Source organism: Lissotriton vulgaris, chromosome 4_1 (assembly GCF_964263255.1).
Source record: "Lissotriton vulgaris chromosome 4_1, aLisVul1.2, whole genome shotgun sequence".
NCBI classification, from domain to species: domain Eukaryota; kingdom Metazoa; phylum Chordata; class Amphibia; order Caudata; family Salamandridae; genus Lissotriton; species Lissotriton vulgaris.
In genome coordinates, this window is record NC_141691.1 from 1,245,283,171 (window position 1) to 1,245,308,514 (window position 25,344).

Here is a 25,344-nt window from a genome sequence, read left to right on the forward strand (position 1 = left end):
CATGTAACTGCGGATAACAGCTGGAAGGAGTGTGAGATGTACAGGTGCACATGACATAGCCAATTGGAAGGGTGTCACTATGTAAGGTACCACGTAACAGAGACTGTGCTTATTGTCTGAGGGTGGCGACTAAACCGCGCCATTCCTCTGGGGAATACAGTCCTCAATTGATTGAGTCAATTTTGTCAATCCAATGGCATTCGCGCCGTTGGAGGATTTGAGCAATGTCTCCTCCTCTTTCTGGGATTCTGGCAATGTCAATCACTTGCCACTTGATCTCATCTGCTGTATGATCTTTCTCAATGAAATGTGAGATCAAGGGCGCTGTTGTCGCTAGGCGTCTAATGCGACTACGGTGTTGGCCTATTCTGGGTTTCACAGGTTGTTGTGTTTGTCCGATGTAAGGGAGTCCGCAGGGGCACCAGATGCAATATACAATGTTCCGTGTGTTGCAATTTGAGAAACAGTCTAGTAAATGGTTGCAATTTTCATGTTTGAATGTGGTAGTGTTTTCTGTGTAGGGACACGCAACACAGTTCCCACATTTGTGGTGGCCTAATACCAGTGGGAGACCCCACGTAGATTCAAGTGTGCCTCCTTTCTTTCTTGTGGTCTCTGTAGAGGATCTGACCAGATGGTCCTTCAGGTTTTTTGCCCTTCTGTACGCAAATAATGGCACTTCTATAGATGGGTCTTTGCTTCTGATTATGTGCCAGTGTTTGGTGACAAAGTTGCGAATTTTGTTGGTGTGTACACCAAAGGTTGTGACACAGCCAATTTTGTTCACTTGTTTATTTGGTCTTGTGACAAGCAGTTCCTCTCTAGGGTAGTACCATGCCCGTTTGAGAGATCTTCTGACAATTTTGTTTGGATACCCTCTAGATATTAGCTTGGTTTTGAGTATGTCTGCTTCTTTGAGGTAATCTTCCTTGCGAGCACAGTTTCTGCATACTCGAATTAACTGCCCAAATGGTAGGCCGTCTCTTAGGCCTCTGGGGTGATAGCTTTTGTAGGATAAAAGAGTGTTCCTCTCGGTCGGCTTCCAAAGGAGGGATGTGTATTGTTTCCCATCTGTGTGTTGGATATTGAGGTCTAGAAAGGCTATTGATGATTTATGTACAGTGGCAGTAAATGTTAAATGTGTTTGAACCTGATTAAGGTTGGTGACAAATTCATGGAAATCATCCTGGCTGCTGCTCCAGACGAGAAAAATATCGTCTATGTACCTGTGCCAACATTTGATGTGCGACCGTTGGGGGTTCATGTTGCTTAGTGCATAGGTTTTTTCAACATGATTAATGTAAATATTTTGGGGGATGTTGGTATATAAAGACGATATGTCTAAGGTAGCTAGACAATCAGTGATTACATTAAATGTTGATCCTTCCACCAGGTTGATCATGTGCATGGTGCCACGGACATAGCTGTCTTGCCCGGGCACAAATTCTTTAATAAAAAAATCAATGTATATGCCAATGGGTTCTAGGATGGAACCGTAACTTGATAGAATACGTCTTCCTGGTGGGTTCATCAGGTCTTTGTGTATTTTGGGGAGTCTGTAAAGGACCGGGGTTCTTGGGTTTCCTACATTGAGATATTCAAACTCCTTTTTGGTAAGGAAACCCTGTTTGAGGCCATCAGTGGTGATGGGCATTGTGATATTGTGAATCTCAGATAGTGGATTTTGGTTCAGTTTCTTGTAGTGTTTAACTTCAGAGATCTGTTTGGTAATTTCAGTATCGTAATCAACGTGTTCTTGTATTACGATGCCACCCCCTTTATCTGCCGGTTTGAGTATAATAGAAGTGTCATTTTTGAGGGTGTTGAGGGCTTGACGTTCCTGCAGTGTTTTGTTGTATGGTGTAAATTGTTTGGAGTTTTTGAGAGCTTCTACACTGTTGAGGATCAATTTTTCAAATATAATCAGTTCAGGGGGCATCATCTCATTGGTGGGATAAAAGGTGGAGGGTGGTCTATGTCCTGTTTCTGAGTCCTGTGTCCTATCTTCGTGGTGTTTGAAAAATAATTTGAGGCAAATTTGTTTTAAAAATTGGAACAATTCTGCCTTGAGATTGAAAAAATTAGTTTTCTCCGTGATGACAAAGGAGAGACCCTTACTCAGTAATGAGATTTCTGAAGAGGATAGCACATGTTTAGATAGATTAAATATGGGGATTGTCTCCATAGTTTCAGTGTTGGATTCTAGTATGGTTGGGTATTGGTGCCAGAATCGCCTCTTGGGTTTTCCTCCCGTTTCTAAAAAAGATTGGCCGGGGGGATTGTCAGAGCGACTAGGGCCAGCTTGGTTATCTGAATCGCTGGAGCCTCCTGAAGATTCAGAAAAGGTCACTGGCTGATTTTGTTTGAAGCGACCCCAGGTATTTTGCCTGTTCTGGTTAGTAAAGTTTGTGTAGTAGTTTTCTTTAAGGTAGGTATAAGCCTGTTCTTTATTGTAGGTTTTAATATATGTAGATACGTTGTCGGCCTTTTTTTAAGTTCTAAGGAATTGAACTTGTCGATAGATTTATTTAATTTGTCTACTAGTAGTTTTGCCTCGGCTATCCCATCTCCACCAAGGAGTTCCTTCTCTAGTTCCTCAATTTCTTTAAGTTCTGCTTTTGAGTGTTCTATTGCCGTCTCTACGCCTAGCACCATCCAGTGGCGCGAGCATGTAATAGAAATTCCACAGAAACTGAATTTAAATTTCGGGTCTTCCCTGAAATTCCCCTGGCACATTTCTAACTTGAAGACCCTGTGGTACAATGCCTGCCCTTAGGTAATCTGTAAGCCTGCGTGCATGTAGTTCTGTTCTTATGTGTTTCTTTTTAGCCTTTTCTAGTATATCAATAAGTTGCTGTCTTGGACTTGTAGAATTACTGGGTAAGTTGGAAAAAAGAGGTGTCCACTAGTTATTTTAGCAATGTATTCTTTGGTGTAAAGGGGCGCTTCTCTCTCTGACATCGTAACCCTTAGGACAAGAAGTAACCCTATTGGTGTATAGGGTGAAGGAAAATCCGTGTTTTGGATGAATCCCTTGCGGTGCAGCTACAGCACAAAAAGTCGGAAGAAAGGAACAAGGGAATCCTACTCACTGTGGAACAAGGGTGCGTACTTCATATAGGAAAAAGTAGTTCCAGTGGAGTGATATAATTACTTCGTATAGTCACAGTAAAGCATAATAGCCAATGTAATATAAGGGTTACTCCTGATGTTGGAGAGAGAAAAGGCAGCTGACAGCGAAGGATTTTTGACAATGCAATTGTATTTCCAAAAACAATATGTACATTTTACAAGATTGTTCCAGTGCAAAGGTGTCCCCAGTGTGTCATGAAGAACTGATAAAGAGCACATTTTTTATCAGTATTTTAATCATCGTCATCATCATCCAGAAAATGGCAAAAATAAATCTGTTGGCACCCAAGCAAATACTGCTTCCATGACTGGGAAAAAACAGAAAAAGACTCACCCAACACACCCAACAAGCTCCCTTCACCCACCACCACTACCCCCTAGACCCACCCCAAACCCTCCCACCACCCCTTCACCCCCCCTTGTGTGGCAACAGGACCAAAGAACTTGCAATGGTTTAGGTTGGTACCCCCACTCTCCCCTGGATCCTAACCCCTGCCTCTTAGACATAATTCGAGGGAATGGGCTGATCATATAACAGAGAAAGTACCAAATAATAAATCAACAGAAAGAAATCAGACCAGCCCTCAGTATACTATATCATTATCAATGATTAGCCCCGACCTTGATACACAACAAAAAGAAAAAAAATGGAATGTTAATTAGATAGAGTCCAAAAACTCCTTTGCCTGAATCTCGGAGAGAAAATACTTGGTTTGACCCTGAAAAATTACTTTCAGCTTTGAGGGGAAGAGCAAAAAAACCTGCGCCCCTTAGCCTGGAATGGGGTAATAAGCTGGCGGAGCAGCCTTCTACGCTCGACAGTGACTGGACAGAAATCTGGTCTGACAAAAAATTTGCAACCCTTCCCCGACCTTCCCCTATCTGGTCTAGCAAGATCCTAAATTTTTTCGCGGGCCCAAAAAAATTGTTCAAAGAAACATGGATTGCTTGTGGCTTATCTCCAGAGGTCTGCTTCTTCTTCTTAAACGGAAAGTGATGCGCCTGCTGAACGTCCAGCTGCCAGTCCCATTGCGTGACCTCCGGGAAGGCTTCAGTAAATAACTCCACAGCAAACTGGCGAACATCTTGACCTTCCTTGCCTTCATCAATTCCTAAAATCCTCAGATTGTTCCTTCTGGCCCTAATTTCTAGGTCGATCAGTTTCCAAAGAATATCCTCCTGTTGGTCTATAATCACATCCGCGAGCCCCTTCTGAACAGCCATCGCGTATTCCAGAGTCGATATATGCTCCTCAGCATCAACAATCCTAGCAGCAAAATCATATAAGTTTTTGCCACTCTGCGAATAGAATTTAGCATCCTGTGACAGGCCCCCTAGTTCGAGCGCTCTGATAAATAATAGATAGGGTCATTTACTTCGGAGGCTCTTGGGGGAGCGAGGCGCCCATGTTGCCCCCTGTGGGCGTAATAAAGTCACGTGCATTAGCTGAGCCATGCTGCGCTAACAAAGAATAATCCTGCCACGCTGATAAAGAAGAGCTCGAGCCAGGGCCACTACCCGATATTGCCAGCGCATGAGCTTTCAGCTTCGTAGCTTTACAAACTGTGCTGGCACCCTTAAATGCAGTCTCGTCCTTCAACGCCTCACTCAAACGCCAGTCCCCAGATTCACTATCATAGTCAGACCATTCTATTTCTTCCCCCTCCTCCACTGATGACACAGAGTGGTCCGACATAGAATAGAACTTGTCATTTCCTTCAGTTCCTTCAGTCCCCTCAGATTCCTTTGAATCACCAATAATTTCAGAGGCAGGATCCAGAGAAACACTTCCAGAAACGAAGTCGTTAGGAACTTGGGTATTTCATTGGACTACAGGTCCCAGCATACACTGTTGTGGAGTGCATGCACCAGAACAGCTTTCCTTGCCGTACTAAGAGACTCCTCACCCCCCCCCTCAAAAAAGCATTATTTGAGAGGCTTGGCAAAATACTTGGGGTGATTGCCGATAGAGCAGAATCAATTCTTTGATCGCAGGGAAGGGTAGCTGTGCTACTGACCTCATCACGATTGGAAACGGAGGTGTATGATGAGTGAGCGAGCACTCTCTCCCCCGCCCTTACACCAGAATGTTTAGTCAGTTTCACTGGATCTACAAGCAGCTGCTTTTCACCGCCAGCGTCCTGGGGAACTTTTCCTTTCAAGGACTGATGCCGGAAAATCTCGGAAAGAGTCTGTTTGCCCTTCACAGAAGCCCCCGAAGCTACTTGCGGCATGCCGTCAGATCCTGCAGCTGCCGCCACACTCCCGCTGACAGCTCGCGGCTCCTTCCCACGAACATTGCCAGGACTAATGATGCGAGTAGAGCCACAGGTCTTCATAGTAGCTGAAGCATTCTGGGAAGATGTTTTCGGAGCCATGATGGCCGTGATGTGAGAAACTTGTGAGAAATTTGCCCAGACGAACGAGCAGGATCTGGGAGTCAAGAGTGCCCAAAGCCAGAACGTCTTAGCAGTAAGTTTTGCCTGAAGATGAAGGAGTCTGTTTATCATATTAGTGAGAAGTAGCAACGTATAAATCAGAGCAACAAATAGAGTTCATTTCTCCTCTAATTTAACAAAAAGAGGTAGGGTCGAGGCAGCAGCTATACGGGAGGGATTCACCAGAGGAGTCCTGACACCAGCCTACTCAGCCGAGCCAGCAGCCGCCATCTTGCCCCTAACTGAACTGTCCTCATGCACCCGCTTTCTATGGGGCTGGCCACAATGTAGAGATGATGCTCGAACTGTCATCAGGGATTTGCGTGTCTTTGTGGGAATTTTTGCATGAGGTACCTTTCATTCTGAATATGATTGGGGAGAATCATCTACCCACAGAAACGCGCACGATATTCGTAGAAACACACCGGTTTCTTCACAAGATTCAATTTATTTGTTTCAAGTTATAAACCTTCTTGAAAAAAATCTTTAAAGTATTTGAATTCAATCATTTATCCATAAACCACTGGCACACATAATGGTAGTCTTATGATGCAGTCTTCATGTAGTTTACATATTCTGATATACCCAATGCATTTCGGGTCAACAAACGGGGACCCTTCATCAGGGGTCTGTAACAAGGTTAAACAGGACCAAATCAGATACTCCACAATAAATGGAACAAATGTAGCAATCAATAATCATGCGGATGGTAGAAAACAACATGCATACCAGAGATTCAAAAGAACCCCGAAAGTGTAAAAAAACCATAAACGATAAGTGCCTGATAGAAGAGTGCCTCACAGGGTGAACGTAAAACTACGAGACCGAAGTGAATCAAAGTGACTCAATGATATAAGCGCTTTAAGTATCGAAACTGAGTCAAGTGACACGCAACTAGCCAAAACGCTGTGCCGGGTTTAAACGGGCGAAAAAAGTGAAGCGTGCACAAAGTTAACACCTTGGGTGCTAAGCTGATTCCCCTCCTGTGCTGAAAGTTATTGCATCCCCTTTTTCATGAGCACATGAGAGGTGTACCTCATGACGAGCCTAGCTCGTCATGAGCATTGAAGGGGTTAAACAGATTGGACTACAATCGCTTGCGGGAAACTTAAATGCAACTGGACAACACAGTGTCTCGATGGGGATTCAGGAAGTCTAACTCGCGGTGGTTGTGATTCGTCAAAATAAGTCATGTGATCGGAGTGAACTGATCAATGCGAACGTGAGATCAATACCATGTGATAGGAGTGTGGGTGCTTCAAGGAAAATAAATGGCTCAGAACAATAAAGTTGTGTAGATGAAAAACCATCAAACAAACAGTCAAACGAACAATAGAAAAAAACGATAAAGAGCACACACATAAAAAACAATTAATTATACATTCTCTGGTGATGCAAAATATAAAAAATATTAAGATAGTAACACAGGATCAACAGTCTAATAATTCATCACGCTAGGAAAGGACTCAGAAAATGTCTTCAGACCAAGCGAATTACACTGATCTCCAATTTACAGAAAACAGAATGTTCAATCCGATCATTCCTCCCAATCGGATGTGTAGAATTCAGTTTTTTAATCCAGTAATATTCTGCTCTCAATCTTTGTTTTACGGGATCCATGTCTCTGCGCTGGGGAATAGTCTCCAAAATCATGAATTTTAATTGAGCTATCTGGTGACGTGCTTCTTTCCAATGACAAGCAATGGTGGATTTCATGTTTGCTAGACGTATATTACTCTTGTGTTCGGTGATCCGAACTTTGATTTCGCGTTCTGTTTGTCCCACATAAATCTTACCACATGGGCATTTGATGGCATAAATACAATTGGTAGTGTCACAAGTGCTGGTATGATGTAGTTCAATTTGATGGTCTTTCGTAGGGTGGGTAAACATACTGCCCACAATGACGTTACTACAGTGAGTACAGTTTTGACATCGTAACATGCCTTTCCACGGAATGTTCTCTTTCTTAGGTGTGTTCGATAATTCTTTAAGATTTTTAGATCTTTGAAATGCGAATGTAATTTTATCACTGTAAAGACCTATCAGGTCAGGTTCCAGTTGAATCAATGACCAATGATTATTGATTATGCGTTTGATTTTTGTAGATTCCGTAGAATATTTCATGACGCAAACTGTTTTCTTTTCAGGAATTTTTACTTTCTCTTGCAGGAGAGTTTCTCTGGTTTGTTCACTTACTTTTTTGAGAGATGTTTCCAAATTTCTTGAGGATATCCTCTTTGGCGATATTTCTTAGTTTGCTCTCAAAATGAATCTTGTAAATCATGATCATTCGTGATGATCCTTTTCAATCTGGTATACTGTGAAGTGGGCAAATGCTTTTTAGAGACTCTGGATGAAAGCTTTGGAAAAGAAGACTTGCATTTTTATCTGTCGTTTTATTATAAACTTTAGTGCTGATTTTATTGTTATCCAATCGTATTTGCACATCCAAAAACGCAATGTTCTCTTTGTTGATAGTGTGAGTGAATTTTATACGATCATTGTGTGAGTTCAGTATGAGGATGTTCTTTTCTAGTTGTTGTCTGGAACCTTCCCACATTAAGAAAATATCATAGATGTATCGTTTGAAAACAATGATACCATCTTGCCAAATTTGATTATGTAGAATGTGATCTGTCTCGAATTTATGCATGTAAATGTTGGCATATGAGGGTGCCCCCCCCCCAAAACCCATCGAAGTACCATTATATTGATTGAAAAATTGTCCTTGCCACTCAAAATAACTATGATATAATGCGAAATGCATCAACTCCAAAATGAATATTTATTGGGATTCTTCATGATCACTGTTAAGCAAGCTCCATTCCAGTGCTTTGATGCCCTCTTTGTGGGGAATGGACGTGTATAATGAGATCACATCTAGGGTGTATTATCTTCTTTAAGTGTCACAGTCTTAAGCAAATTAAGAAATGCTGTAGTGTCTTTGATGTAGGTCAAACTATTCTGAACGATGGGTTGTAAAAACCGATCAACAAATTTACCAATGGGTTCAGAGATGGACCCACAGGCGGAGACAATGTGTCTAAATGGAGGATTGATAGGGTCTTTATGGATTTTTGGCAACATATACAGTTGCGGTCTTCTGGGAAATTTCATTTAAAAGTATTTGTGTGTCTTATTACCAATCCATTTCATTTCAAGTGCATGATCAAGAATATTTTGTAAAATCCGTTGATATTCTTGTGTAGGATCTAGATCAAGAGGAAGATAGATGTCTTCATTGAGAACATGATAATTGACTCTGTTAATGTAGAACTCAGTATCCATGACAAGGAGTGCACCACCCTTGTCCGCCTTCTGGAACGTTCATTTTTTGTCATGACTTAAGTTTTTCAACGTGTTCCATTCTTTGGAGGACATATTGCTTCTGGTTGTTTTGGTGAACAGTATTTGTTGAACTTCAGATAATACTGATCTTTCAAAAGCTTCAATTGTTTTGTGCGAAAAAGGTGCACAAAAATTGCTCTTGGGCTTGAAATCTTTGTCCAATGTTTCAATTGTTTGTGTTTCTTGAACGTCCTTAAAGACATTTTTTTACTTCAAGGTTCTGAAAAATTTAAATAAAGCTATTTCAGTTTCAGCTTGACGGTATGTTGGAACAAATGTGATACCTTTATTGAGTAGTTTCTTTTCTGCCATAGTGAGATTTTTGGATGAGATATTAATGATTAAATCACTTTCAACATCTGGCTCTGTGTCCTTTTGGCTATTTCTGCTTCTGTTTCTTTGACCCCTTCTTGTTCTTCCCATCTTGGCGGCTGGACTTGTCTCTAAAAAAGCCGGTTGTTGGGTGGTTTGACTTGTAGATTGTTTCGCTGGAGCTTTGCTGGCAGTATGTATTGGCGCTCTAGATTGAGCAATATCAGAGTCAGAAACTACACTCTCTTGTGAGGATGTGGTACCAGATTTTTGTGGTTGCAAGGTTAGGCTACGTGCGACAAATGTGGCTCCAACCAGACATCAAATAAACATTTCACTGAAAATTGTTTGTTAAACATCGAGTGCACGGGGATAACACAGTTTTTCTTTGTCATAACCCCAGCCTACCTCATCCCTGATTGCACCACATCATCATCATACAACTAGATGATATCGCCCTATTGACCACGAACAAAGCAGAAACTCTGGGATTTTTACCAGAAGCAGCCCAGGAAATATATGGGTTAATACAGGAGACCAGAAAATTTACTCCACAAAAAACCACCATCGTACAGTTATTAAGACAATTGGAATATATGAGCAAAAAGGAGATCAACCAAAGGTTGCACGCAACCCCGTGAATTCATTATCACAAAAGGATACCAAGAGGACTCAGAATAGCTCTGAAGCCAATGCTTTGTAAAAACAGCAAAAAATTTGTAGAAAAATGGTATCAGATTCTAAATAAATGTTCATTAGATTTTATTGATCGTAGAGGAGCTTTCAAAAGTACTAATTGAAATTGAAGAAGAAATCTAGACTATACAAGATGAAATCAACAGATTTCCGGATGATCAAAAAACATTAGAAGAAATCAACACCAAACTTGAATGTTATGCCAAAGAAGTCAATGAACGGAAAGTACGCAAATACCGCTGTGATACACTGGATTATAAAGTGGAAGAAGTTTATAAGTGGGCTGAGATATATAATCAGAAAAATTGGCAACCACAACAACAACCACAAAAATCTGGCACCACATCCTAACAAGAGAGTGTAGTTTCTGACTCTGATATTGCTCAATCTAAGGACGTTCAAGAAACACAAACAATTGAAACATGAGACTAAGATTTCAAGCCCAAAAGCAATTTCTGTGCAATTTTTTCGCACAAAACAATTGAAGCTTTTGAAAGATCAGTATTATCTGAAGTTCAACAAATACCGTTCACCAAACAACCAGAAGCAATATGTCCCACAAAGAATGGAACACGTTGAAAAACCTAAGTCATGACAAAAAATGAACGTTCCAGAAGGCGGACAAGGGTGGTGCACTCATTGTTATGGATACTGAGTTCTACATTAACAGCGTCAATAATCATGTTCTCAATGAAGACATCTATCTTCCTCTCGATCTAGATCCTACACAAGAATTTCAACGGATTTTACAAAATATTCTTGATCATGCACTTGAAATTAAATGGATTGGTAATAAGACACGCAAATACTTTGAAATTAAATTTCCCAGAAGACCGCAACTGTATATGTTGCCAAAAATCCATGAAGACCCAATCAATCCTCCATTTAGACCCATTGTCCCCGCCTTTTGGGTCCATCTCCGAACCCATTGGTAAATTTGTTGATCGGTTCTTACAACCCATTGTTCAGAATAGTTTGACCTACATCAAAGACACTACAGCGTTTCTTAATTTGCTTAAGACTGTGACACTTAACTCCATGGCTGCTATGCGTTTTCCCCCTCTGTGCTGGGAATTGCTATTCTTTATTGTTTTATGACGAGCTGGGCTCGTCATCAGTGTTTGAGGAGGCTACACCATGACGAGCCCAGCTCGTCATGAGTGTGGAAGGGGTTAAAGAAGATAAAACATACTGATAATGCACCATAGATGTGATCTCATTTTACACGGCCATTCCTCACAATGAGGGCATCGACGCACTGGAATGGAGCTTGCTTAACAGTGATCTTGAAGAATCCCAAAAAATATTAATTTTGGAGTTGATGCATTTCGCATTATATCATAGTTATTTTGATTGGCAAGGACAATTTTTCAATCAATGTAATGGTACTTCGATGGGTTTTGGGGGGCACCCTCATATGCCAACATTTACATGCATAAATTCTAAGCCTGGGCGTAGTTCGCGTAGCCGCACTCCGCGAGCTACGCGAAGATGTACTTGCACTCCGCGAACTACGCATAGCTCCGCGAGCATGCGTAGTAGCTTGCTTGACCCGTTTGCAAGCTATTTTTCATCTTCGGGAGCGCCGTGGAACTCTGGAACCTGCTCGACACCACATCTCCAGACGTCGCCTTCCTCACGGAAATATGGATGAATGCCTCCTCAGCGCCCGACATCGCCGTCGCCATCCCGGACGGATACAAGATCACCCGGAGAGACCGCGTCAACGAGACAGGAGGAGGCATCGCCATCGTCCACAAGAACACCATCCGCATCACGACCAAATCAGACGACACCCTCACAGCCGCTTAACATCTTCACTTCCAGATACACACCGACCCCAAGACCACACTCAGAGGCACCCTCATCTACAGACCCCCAGGACCTCGCACACAATTCAGCGAAGACATCGCAGACTTCATCAGCCCGCACGCCCTCGCCTCCGCTGACTACATCCTCCTAGGGGACCTCAACTTCCACCTGGAGAACAACAACGACAACACCACCACCACCCTGCTGGACAACCTCGCCAACCTCGGACTCATGCAACTGGTGAACACCCCCACCCACTACACCGGACACACGCTTGACCCAGTCTTCTCCTCCAGCAAGTACATCTCCTTCAGCCACTCCACCGGACTCCACTGGACAGACCACAGCTGCGTCCACTTCAGCTTCAGAAAGACCACGACTCACCACCACCTGCAACAGGTTCCCCGCAGGAACTGGAACAAGATCACCACCGACCAGCTCACCACTTCACTGAGCCAGAACCCGCCTGCCAGCTCAACGGACCCCAACCAAGCAGCCAACAACCTCACACAGTGGATCACCAATTGCGCTCGCCCAACCAGCCTCGACCACTCGCAGTCCGGCTTCCGCGCCAACCACAGCACAGAGACCGCCCTCATCGCAGCCACTGACAACATCCGAGCCCTGCTCGACAACTGGGAAACAGCGGCCCTCATCCTCCTGGACCTCTCCGCAGCATTCGATACGGTCTGCCACCGCACCCTAGTGCAGCGCCTCAGCAACATCGGAATCCAAAAGAAGGCACTGGAGTGGATCATCTCGTTCCTCACCGGAAGAACCCAGAGAGTCCGCCTCCCCCGTACAGATCCAAGGCCACCGAAGTCATATGCGGCGTACCACAAGGATCATCACTCAGCCCCACCCTCTTCAACGTCTACATGAGCCCCCTCGCAGCCATCGTACGCCAACACAACCTCAACATCATCTCCTACGCCGACGACACCCAGCTGATCCTCTCCCTCACCAACGACCCAGGAACCGCCAGAACCAACCTACACGAAGGGATGAAAGACGTAGTCGAGTGGATGAGGAACAGCCGCCTGAAACTGAACTCAGACAAGACGGAAGTCCTCATCCTTGGATCATCACCCTCCGCCTGGGACGACTCCTGGTGGCCCCCTGCCCTGGGCAGCGCACCCAAACCAACGGACCACGCACGCAACCTGGGCTTCATCCTGGACTCCTCCCTCTCGATGACCAGACATGTCAACGCCGTCTTATCATCATGCTTCAACATCCTACGCATGCTCCGAAAGATCTTCCCATGGCTCGCCACCGAAACCAGGAAGACAGTCACACAGGCACTCGTCACCAGCCGACTGGACTACGGAAACACCCTCTATACCGGAACCACAGCCAAACTCCAGAAAAGACTCTAACACATCCAGAACGTCTCCGCATGACTCATCTTGGACATCCCCCGACACAGCCACATCTCCGGACACCTGAGAGACCTTCACTGGCTCCCCGTCAGCAAGAGAATCACGTTCCAACTCCTCACCCACGCACACAAGGCCCTCCACGACCTGGGCCCCAGGTACCTCAACAACTGCCTGACCTTCTACACTCCCACCTGCCAGCTACGATCGACCAGCCACGCCCTCGGCGCCGTGCCACGCATCCGAAGATCCACCATGGGAGGAAGATCCTTCTCCTACCTGGCAGCCAAGACTTGGAACTCCCTCCCCATCCACCTCCGTCTGACCCAAGACCACCTCTGCTTCAGGAAGCAACTCAAGACATGGCTGTTCGAGCAGTAGCGGACCCCCCTCCCCCAAGTGCCTTGAGACCCTCTGGGTGAGTAGCGCGCTATACAAATATCCTGATTGATTGATTGATTGATTGCCTGCATGCTCGGGATGTGTAGCGCGCGAAGTTACCCATGAGGTTTGTCCCGCCCGCTCGCGTCCCCTTATTTCCGGTCACTACTAACGTGTTCGCGAGTTATTCTGTGCCCCGATTGCAGTTTCTGCATGTTCGGCAACTCGATCTTACCGACAAGCATCCTCGCGCACGCGAAAATGCTATTGAGCACGCGAGAACTACGCTACGCAGCAGTTTGCGGAGTATTCGACAACTTCGCGTTCTCCGCGGAGCGCGGAGTTGCCGAAACTCCGCAATTTCCGCGAACGGAGCGTAGTTCTTCGCCCAGGGTTAATAAATTCGAGACAGGTCACATTCTACATAATCAAATTTGGCAAGATGGTATCATTGTTTTCAAACGATACATCAATGATATTTTCTTAATATGGGAAGGTTCCACACAACAACTAGAGAAGAACATCCTCATATTGAACTCACACAATGATCGTATAAAATTCACTGTAAATACAACTTGAGAGAAAGGTTATAACAGGCTACTCTCCTACCCCTCAATCATAACTATTATCAACAAAAGAGAGCCTACTATTGTGAATTTCTAAAAGACAAAATTGCCTAGGTGAGAAAACACACACAGTGACTGGACTATATATGTGGTCAAAAAACAAACGGAAAGAAAACAAGGAAAATAAACTATCTTCTACAAGAACCCTCACTCACCCTAGTGGTGACATGCTTCATCATGGGGTTCGCCACAGGAGGGACCGAGTATCCCCTCTGTGTGCTTCGACGCCTGCGATTGCAGCGGAGCTGGTGTTGTGATAGTGTGATCAGTGATCTGTGATTAGTGATTTAAAAGATCCCAACTGGACCCCAACAACTTTATTAAAGGGCCAATTGTTCACAATAAATAGTGTGGTCACTTAGCGGATTAAATTAGAACCCTAGTGACTCAGTGTGGGTGGTCAACATGTTTCTGCTGTATATGCTATCTCAGCTCAGCTTTCTTCAGGACCAAATTAATAATCAAAAAAAGCTGTCCTCCAGGGTCCACACACGCTAAGGTGTGCCCACACCGTTAGGACCAAACAGAGAAGACCACATTTTGTACTCTCCTTTAATAAACTCACGGTTTTACCCACAGTCAATGTTCCTGCAATTTGCCCGGATACAATCTGTAAATAAACACATGCATTTTTAGATGTAACTATGTCCGTTTCTTGACCTACTTTTATTGAAGTTACTTCTTTATATTACATTTTACTGGCTAATATTCAGTCTATTTAGAAAGTGTGCGCAGTAATTATGCTGGTTAGGTGTCCATCTAATTAAAGGCAAGTGTGTCAAAGGAGTATAAATTTACATCTGGAACACCGATCGTTAGCCCATAAAATTCAGTCCTTTTAACCTCTTCTCAGAGGTCTCTAAGGCAGACCAAACAAACAAGTTTTAGCAAGGAAGAGAGATCAAATCTTATACACTCACTCTGTCTGGACAGACGACGTGCCACATGGACACTCAGTGTGGCAATATCTTCACGTACCGTTTTTACTGTGAAAACAAACAAAACGGGGCGAGTTGCCAAATGTTAGTCCTCCCCTGCTGTTACCATATTTGACACAGCAATAAGGACTAAGGATAAAAGCACAATGTAAGAAATTATAAAAACGCTTACTTTCAAACGGACGACTCGCCGCCTCGAACCTAGTTTTTCTCTCACTGGCGTCCGGATCTTACTCGCAATGGCGCCATGGTTGTATTTAAATCAGTGTTACGGGTACATGACTACGTCATAAGTCACATGACCGGAAGATATTTGTCGAACAAATATTTTCTCAGGCTAATCAATTTTTTATGTCCAAGTCATCCGGTGGAGTTAAACGGGAGAGTAGACCGTTAACATTGTTTACGGATCTTTGCACAGATATAGGATACCGTTTGAAATTGAATTTTCCTTGCAAACAGGACAATATACTCATCATTATGCGCACAGTGTACTCATCATTTTGTGCCCAGTCCTAAGCCCAATTATGTGAAAACACCAAAAATGAATGTCCATAAGTTTAGGACGTACATTATTTTATAGGACTTGGAAGCTGTATGGATGGGCATTATCTCAATACACTGCCCCAGGGGATATCATCGTTGAGTCCTCTTTAATGGGACGACAAACGGTATACCCATCTTTGTTTCTGTTCAAATAGTTTTTGTTCATTGCCATTCCGCAGATGTTCAATCACTGTCCAGTGAATGTCATTGGGGGAGTGCTTATGCTAATTCTGCTGTATGACTCATTCATGAATTATTCACACTGCCATTTCCCCTATTTAAGTTCCATTTATGCATGAAACATTATGCGTGGGGAAATATGAGCGGTTGTGTACTGCTTTTCTCCATGAAGTTTGGTCTCTGCCATTTACATATAGATGCATGTGGGATGATAGGGAAGTATATCTGAAAGGTGAGAAGTGTGTTTCCACTCCTGATCACTCTCTTGTCAATCAATCAATCAATCAATCAATCAATCAATCGTAACACTTGTATAGCGCGCTACTCACCCGGAAGGGTCTCAAGGTGCTTGGGGGAAGGGGGGCGCTACTGTTCGAACAGCCAGGTCTTGAGTTGTCTCCTGAAGGCGAGGTGGTCCTGGGTCAGCCGAAGGCGGATGGAGAGGGAGTTCCATGTCTGGGCCGCCAGGTAGGAAAAGGATCTGCCTCCGGCGGTGGCTCTTCGGATGCGTGGTACGGCAGCGAGGGCAAGGCTAGCGGATTGTAGCTGGCGGATGGGCGTGTGGAAGGTCAGGTGGTCGTTGAGGTACTTGGGGCCCAGGTTGTGGAAAAACTTGTGTGCGTGGGTGAGGAGCCTGAACGTGATCCTCTTGTTGACGGGGAGCCAGTGCAGGTTCCTCAGATGGCTGGAGATGTGGCTGCGTCGAGGGATGTCTAGGATGAGTCGGGCGGAGGCGTTCTGGATGCGTTGTAGTCTTTTCTGTAGCTTGGCTGTGGTTCCGGCGTAGAGGGTGTTTCCGTAGTCCAGCCGGCTGGTGATGAGAGCCTGGGTGACCGTCTTCCTGGTTTTGATCGGGATCCATCGGAAGATCTTGCGGAGCATACGGAGGGTGTGAAAGCATGAAGAGGAGACGGCGTTGACTTGTCTGGTCATGGAGAGGGAGGAGTCCAGGATGAAGCCCAAGTTGCGTGCGTGGTCTGTCGGCTTGGGGGCGGTGCCCAGGGCTGGGGGCCACCAGGAGTCCTCCCAGGCGGAGGGTGATGGTCCAAGGATGAGGACTTCCTTCTTGTCTGAGTTCAGTTTCAAGCGGCTGTTCTTCATCCACTCAGCGACGTCTTTCATCCCTTCGTGGAGGCTGGTTCTGGCGGTGTCGGGGTCTCTGGTGAGGGAGAGGATCAGCTGGGTGTCGTCGGCGTAGGAGATGATGTTGAGGTTGTGTTGGCGTGCGATGGCTGCGAGAGGTCTCATGTAGACGTTGAAGAGGGTGGGGCTGAGTGATAATCCTTGCGGGACGCCGCAGATGACTTCGGTGGCCTCGGAACGAAACAGGGGGAGGCGGACTCTCTGTGTTCTTCCCGCGAGGAACGAAATGATCCCCTTCAGTGTCTTCTCTTGGATGCCGGTGTTGCTGAAGCGTTGGACTAGGGTGCGGTGGCAGACGGTGTTGAACGCGGCGGAGAGGTCCAGGAGGATGAGTGCCGGTGTTTCCCCGTTGTCGAGAAGGGCTCAGATGTCGTCGGTGGCTGCGATGAGGGCGGTCTTGGTGCTGTGGTTGGCTCTGAAACCGGACTGCGAGGGGTCGAGGGATCCATTCGTCTCGAGGAAGGCGGCAAGCTGTCTGTTGGCGATCTTCTCGATGACTTTGGCAGGAAAAGGGAGGAGTGAGATGGGGCGGAAGTTCTTGAGGTCGGTGGCGTCCGCTGTTGGTTTCTTCAGTAGGGCGCTGAGTTTGGCATGCTTCCAGCTCTCCGGGAAGGTGGCGGTGTCGAAGGAGGTGTTGATGATGTCTCGGAGTTGGGGTGCGATGGTGGAGTCGGCCTTGTTGAAGACGTGGTGGGGGCAGGGGTCAGTCGGGGATCCGGAGTGGATGGTGTTCATCGTGCGGGCTGTGTCTTCGGTGGTCACTGCGGTCCAGGTGCGGAGGGTGGCAGTGGGGTGCGTTGATTCGACGGTTGGGTGCGAGGATGGTGTGTCAAAGCTGTTGCGGATGTCGGCAATCTTGCCTTGGAAGAACGAGGCGAGGGAGTCGCAGAGATCTTGTGAGGGGGTGATGTCGTTGTTGCCGGTGCTGGGGTTGGAGAACTCCTTGACGATGCTGAAGAGTTCCTTGCTGTCGTGGGCGTTGTTGTCCAGTCGATCCTTCAGTGATTTCTTCTTGGTGGTGCGGATGAGCTGGTGGTGCGTGCGGGTCGCGTGTTTGAGGGCGGTCATGTTGTCAGTGGTCCGGTCGAGGAGCCAGGCTTTCTCGAGGGTGCGGCAGGTCTTCTTGGAGTCCTTGAGTTTGTCGGTGAACCAGGGGGCCTTCTTGCTTCTGGGTTTGCTGGGGGGTTCTTCAGTGGTGCAAGGTCATCGGCGCAGGCAGTCAGCCACTGTGTTAAGTTGCGGGCTGCTTCGTTGGGGTCCGGTGTGCTGGCAGGAGGGTTCTGGCTGAGGGAGGCAGTGAGCTGGTTGACGGTGATCTTGCTCCAGCTTCTGTGGGGAACCTGTTGTGGGAGGTGGTGGATGGTGGTTTTTCTGAAGCTGAAGTGGACGCAGCTGTGGTCGGTCCAGTGAAGTCCGGTGGAGTGGCTGAAGGCGATGTGCTTGCTGGATGAGAAGACGGGGTCAAGCGTGTGGCTGGCGTAGTGGGTGGGGGTGTTGACCAGTTGCTTGAGTCCGAGGTTGGCAAGGTTGTCCAGCAGGGTGAAGGTGTTGCGGTCCTAATTGTTCTCCAGGTGGAAGTTGAGGTCCCCTAGGAGGATATAGTCCACGGAGGGGAGGGCGTGCAGGCTGATGAAGTCCGTGATGTCTTCGCTGAATTGTGTGCGTGGTCCCGGGGGTCTGTAAATGAGGGTGCCTCTGAGGGTCGTCTTTGGGTCGGTGTGAATCTGGAAGTGGAGGTGTTCGGCGGCGGTGTAGGTGTCGTCGGCATTGGTCGTGATGCGGATGTGTTCTTGTGGACGATGGCGATGCCTCCTCCGGTCTGGTTGATGCGGTCCCTCCTGATGATCTTGTATCCATCCGGGATGGCGATGGCCATGTCAGGGGCTGAGGAGGCGTTCATCCATGTTTCAGTGAGGAAGGCGACGTCTGGAGATGTTGTGTCGAGCAGGTTCAAGAGTTCGACGGCGTGTCTGTGGACGGAACGGGTGTTGAGCAGGATGCACTTGAGGTCGCTGCTGGGGTTTGGCTTGGCGGGCGCGGTGCATGTTCGGAGGCAGGTGAACTTGCAGGTTGTGCAGGTGAAGGGTCCGTGGAAGCGTTGTGCACTAATGTCCAATTGCATGGGGCGTGCAACACGGAGGCCCCTAATTTAACCTGTATTTTGAAGGTGCACCTGTACCGGCTTTAACACCAGCATTTACTTTGTTGGCTAACGGTAGCTATCTACTTTTGAATAATGAGGCATGCTGTGAGATGCAACCCGGTATTCCGTACATTGTGACAGTTTCCCAACGTGTGGTTTGCTTAAAAAATGTGCTTTTCCTGCCCCCGCATGAGAGACTTGAAGTCTCAATCTGGCCTTCCATTCCAACCTTGAAAGCAGAGTTCAATAATATGAGCAGGATAAGGGCTCTTTTGTCTCAGAAGAAAGTCACCCTTACTTCATCTCGTGAAACATTTGTCCTTCACGTTGCAAACACCAAAACGGAGATACATGCCCTTTTAAATACTGATCTCCCACTATATTTGATGTGATATCGGCATTTTTTCATTATATTTTTTTAAGCGCCTTAGGCCGTTTGCCTTTAATTCTCGCCTTGGCTTCCAATGTATTACTTGTTATTTGCTTGATACGCAGTGGCTGCACTGTGTGTCAAGAGACAGCCTGCATCGGCTGCTTCACCTTCGCAACCGGATGCTTGAAATCTATGGATCGTGACCTCTGGCAACTTTGAGTGTGGCATATGGATTATCCTTCCGGTTTGCGTACTTTACATGCGTCAAGCCTGTGTTTCATTACCTGGATTGTTCATTTGAATGGTCTTTGGATTTGTGTCTGTCAAATTGGGTGTCTCCTGCCCCGGATTATGATCAACTAATGAATGAGTCCCTTAATGGCTGATGTGTTGGACTGTCCTGGCATCAGGAATATGGCCTTTGCGACAACCCAATGCATTCTAGGTAATTGGAACGTGTATGAGGCGGCGCATGACTTCTTAGCACAAAGTTATCTCGAAGAACTTTTTGATTGTCCTCTGATGGTGGTAGAAGCTCCAGCTGCTGAAGAACATGTATGTTCATTTACTCTATTGAATTGGATGGCTGAATTCTTCACTGAGGCGAACAATGACTTCGTCTTGGAGGATGTTGCAACATACTGTGCCTACACGCTGATGGACTGAGGCTGTCAACCAGCTAGAAGCACATACTCGATTCTGATTCTTTTTACAACATTTTTTTATTCGTACTTTTGGGCTGAAGGCCCTCTTGCATTTTTTTCTTTTCCGTTTTTTTCTTAGTTTTTTCATATGCTTCTTTAGTTCTTTTACTTTCACATTCCTCTATTACCACACTACTTCGTCATTCTGACTTCACTTTGTGCGGTTTGATAAGATTTGAACTTGGTCCTGTCTCCATCGAACCTGACCTATACGTTCCACATTTTTCCATATTTTTTGTTTGTGGTCCGATCAGGGGAGGGTGTAGTGTAGAAGGATGCCTGACCGCACACATTGCTATGTTAGCATAACCGCATTACAAGTTTGAACACCATTTTGCAACTTTTGCCGCTTTTGCGCACAGCACACATATATCCGTTATTATAACTTACCTTGCTTGCTTTGCTTCATGTGAGAACGGTCTGCTTTACACAATCCCTAGACTTACACTGCAGCTACTGCCTGTACAGCTTGTGTTCACAGTGTCAAATAACAATGTATGCTGTTAATTCAATGTGATCGGCCATGCTGTAGACATAATATGCATCCAGCTGCAGAAAGCTGGAATTCAAAGGTATTTAATATTACACTGCATGCAGTTTGCAGGCACTTGAAGAAAAACTTTTCCTTCTACAAGAGAGCTGGCTGATCCTATGATGTGATACACCTAAGCTTATCTTTGAGGTATGGGGTTCCCCGTTGAAACTTAGGGACCTTCTATTATTATAAAACTTTGCTTAGAGCAAGGAGAGGGTGGTACACAAGGCGCTATAAGACATGTTATCACTATCAGTATAATATGATTTCTCCCTTTGTGTTTTATGGAATTGTAACAATGCTGATTGTATTATTTCTAATCATATGCCTGCTTATGTTAGCCAAGATACTGCATCTTAGAGCATGTCTTGAAATAAATATTTTAAACTTTACTGTGTCTCTTATTACGCACGTTGTGGACTTCTAAGAGAAATATAAATGAAAGAGTGTTCTTGTCTCCACCATTCCTGAGAGTATTCTAAGTCGCTTGTTCTGGTTTGTCTAATCATTGGCGGCTTCGCTTAGGCCGGAGAACAAATGAGACACTGATGCTAGTCGGTAGGGGTTCTGGTTACTGAGGTGAGTTTCTGGTACACCACAAGTCACTGAGGTCCTGGTTTCCTATGCACAGTTCTGTGCACACTTAGAATCCCTGCAGCACTAGAATGGATCGCTAGTCTCACAATCTAAAATGTAACTGACTGTTGCAAAATAAATGAGTAGAAGACAAAGGAACCCCACTGAGTGATGGAGGTTGGCCTGGAATACTACAAAACACTGCCAAAGTCTCCCGAAATGTCTGGTTTAAGATCAAGATTACCATTTGTATAGGGTTTCCATCATCCCAATAGAATAAACTGTACATTCCCTGAGGCTGAAGCCCCATGCCCTAAGAGTAGCAATCTAGGAGCTGGCGTCTTTCACGTGGTGTGAATTTGCCTATTATTTAAACTACATTGGAATATTGTATTATAGTGCAGTAACAAGTTACAGATAGGAATATCCTGAACACCCCTGCAGTATGCTTGTTGAATTTCAATTCTTTATTGTGTTTTTCTAACTACATTAACAAGACTGCCACAATAAATGTACACAAACTAACTGCGTGGCGAGAACATCAACAAAGTAAAATGCGATCCCATAATCCATCCGTAAACTAGATCGCCATTAAACAGTTGACGAGTAATAATACAAACCAGGAGCAAAGAAGAACAGAACACAACCATCGAAGGAAGGAAGGAAAAAAGAAAAAGGAAGCATGCATGCAAAATGAAAAGGTAGCATGGCATTATAAAACACCCACACAAAAGGAAGCAAACTTTAAAGACCTCCTATACCAAACCTCCTATAATATGGGTAAATGTTATAAGGGGGCGAAGACTGGTGAACCTCAAGGGGAAGGGGACTGAGAATGTAACATAAGACATGAAGTAGAATCCACCTGGGATGCATGAATGAGTTTGGCTCATCAATCTTTAAAGAATGAGCTCTAAATCTCTTGAAATATCTGCAATTTGTCTTTTAGCTTATAAATGAGGTTTCTAAACTTACCATTTCATACATGCTGTCTATACAGTTCTGACAAATGGTTACCAGAGTCGATTTCCAAATTCGCAGAAACACCAATTTATCCATCCCTGGGGCAATGGCAACCCATCTATTAACATGTTGGGTCACTGACATGAGGTCAGAAGTATCATAGAAGAGTACTATCCGGGCCGAGAAAGGTCTATCTACCCTATGCGTGTTGGGCCTGTTTCTAAAAACTAGGGATAAAAAGGTGAGGGGTAGGTTCATATACCTTAAAGCAGTACTTAATAGACACCAGATATCTATGAGTTTGAAGAGCCATAGGGGACCCAATAAATTGAAATGATGGAATGTGATTAAGAGGTGGGTCGATTTTGAGGAAACAGCATAAAAAATTAGACTAGGACAGGTGATTAACAGCGTGAAACTGCTTAGGCTTGAGGCACATAGTGTTGGCAATATCAACAATTGACAGTGATGGCAGGTTGCTTCCCCTTCCCGATGATGATGCTCGAGTCAAAATTGAGATATGTACTAGATTGGTAAATAAAATAGGTCTGGTTGAAATCTTAATTACTCCAGAGTAATCATAGTAACTTCGGTAATTTTGAGATACTGTTTTGATGCAAAATCACCTTGAATAATGCCTTACAGCTGTTTGTATGAGTATTTTGGCACAAAAATCCCACTGCAGGAGCACAGAAACAACACATTTTGCGAGCTAGAGCAGCTGCTGGCTGCTGCTGTTCATGTTCTGTCATATTTAACACTGTACTCGTATTGCAAAATATGTCTTCTGTCCATTTTGGAGGCGGTCAGGGCCAGACTGACTACCGGGCAGTTTGGATTGCTTCCTAGCTGGGGGCTGATTTCACTGCGGTGGGGGCTGATTTCGTTCATTGAGACTTGCGTGTGCTTCTAATTAATTAAAGCAAAACGAATTTCGGGGCATATTATCAAGAAAGGGTGTTACATTATCGCCGCTTTTATCGGCAGGAAACTGTCGATAAAGCAGCGATAATGGGCTTGATAATATGCTCTATGGCATTCCAATCGAAGCCCATGTTACATGTCTTACATCAAACATGACCTTCGATTGGAATTAATAGAGCATATTATCAAGCCCATTATCGCTGTTTTATCGGCAGTTTCATGCTGAAAAAAGCGGTGATAATGTAAGGCCCTTTCTTGATAACATGCCCCTTCGTTTAGCCCACGCAGGTCTCCATGAACACAATCAGTCCCCAGCCCAGCAGCATTCCAAACTGCCCGGTAGCCAGACTAGCCATGGAGACGATGGTGCATTTTGCGCTAATAAAGTAGCGTGATATGCTGAGTTACGATCCGTGTATAATTCTGCATAAACTTGCTTAATTTTGTTGTCATTTTATGTGATTACGCTACAGAAAATTGCGGGAGTTACTCCCACCCTTGACACTAAACTGATCCAGCACAATTAAAAGTGATCACTTCACAAAAAAAGCATGTCTATCTATAAGTAATCCCTGAGTTGGGGTGGTCCACCCACAATATATTTGAAATACTGTGTTAATCTAGGCCATACACTTTGCAGAACCTGAAGGATTGCTTATATGTTCAATAGATTTTTCTCTTTGAAGATTATTTACGTGGTTATTGTACAGCATGTACAACTGATTCTGAATATAACTCTATTGTGGATGGATACTTTTGTGTCATGAAATAAGCAGCTTTAACATCCATGTATAACCTGTACAATATGAACACAGAAACTAGGGTTTTCAAAAAGCTTATTTTGTAAACTGTATACTGCTAATTGTAACACTCTATGCATGAATAATTAATAAAAAAGGTTTTAACAACAAAATATTTTTTTGTCATGATACATATTTTTGTATTTGTGCAAAATTTACCCGTGATTAAGGGGTAGCTTTTTGCTGTATGTGGGTTGACATAGGTAACCAATTTGAGTGTTTTCCCATGAGAGACTCTCCTCACTGGTGAGTAGCGCGTTTCAGAAATCCCTGATTGATTGATTCCAGAGTAAATGTGGGTAATTTTGCATGAAGTGTGGAGTTCTTCCATATTATTATAATGTCTTGGTTTGGTGTAACATTTTTCATGCTGTGTTGTGAGATGCAATTTTGTGTGGTATTAAACTGGTGAGATACATTGTTGCATGTCATGGTACCGTAACCTATGATGGCTGAAGATATAGTCAATGTAGTTTGGTTTGAGGATTGGCTATGAATGCTATGTAACATGGTGTGTGGAATGCTGTGCTACTTTGTGTGGTATGCGATTGTATGGGTGATAATGTATACACTGTTGTCTGGCACTTTGAGGAGTTATGGTATACTGTGCCATTGTATGAAGCTGAATGAACAAATTTGGGCTTGGGTTGGATGGTGTAGGGTGGAGTCCTTTTTTGCTGGAATGTATTGCACATAACCTACTGAGGCAAGATGGTACTGTCAATTAGAATGCACTAGTATGAGTTGCAATACAAAAGGAAGTAATTAGTGGAATGCTTCAAACCCTTAGTGCTGCATTCTTGTTAATCATGGTTGGCCTGTTGTGCCTCTTGAAATACAGACCAGCCGAATGCAAGTCAGACTTGGTCCTGTTCCAATAGGAACTGCCAAGACCACACTGCTTGCCCAGGTCCCGTACAAATTTGAATAAAAGCAGTAGAGGCACTAAGTATAACAGGCAAATTAAGTTACGGGTCCCATGCTCATTGCACTTCATTACTCAAGCTACACCTAACTGACAAGGCCTAAGGAGGTGGACATTGGCGAGTGTTGATTGAGTTTTTGTTTGGAAAGACTCTGGCTTGACTACTTCTGTTTCAGTGTCCCTATTATAGCAGGGCAAAGACTGATTTGCATATGGGGAGTCTCGGTCTAAAATTGTACACTGGGTTAACACCAATGAACTATGTACAATCTGCGAGCAGGTTTTTAGTTTTCAGAAAACTGGCGCTCAACTTCTCACGGTAAGTCTGTAAAGTATTGTAGTTAAGAGTTTGGGTGCTTCTTGGCAGAGGAAAAACCTTAACCTCTGTACGAGAGGAGGATCAGGGACCTCCCTCTAATGTGAATGAACAGAAATCCAGAGCACACCAAGTGTATCAAATCCAATTT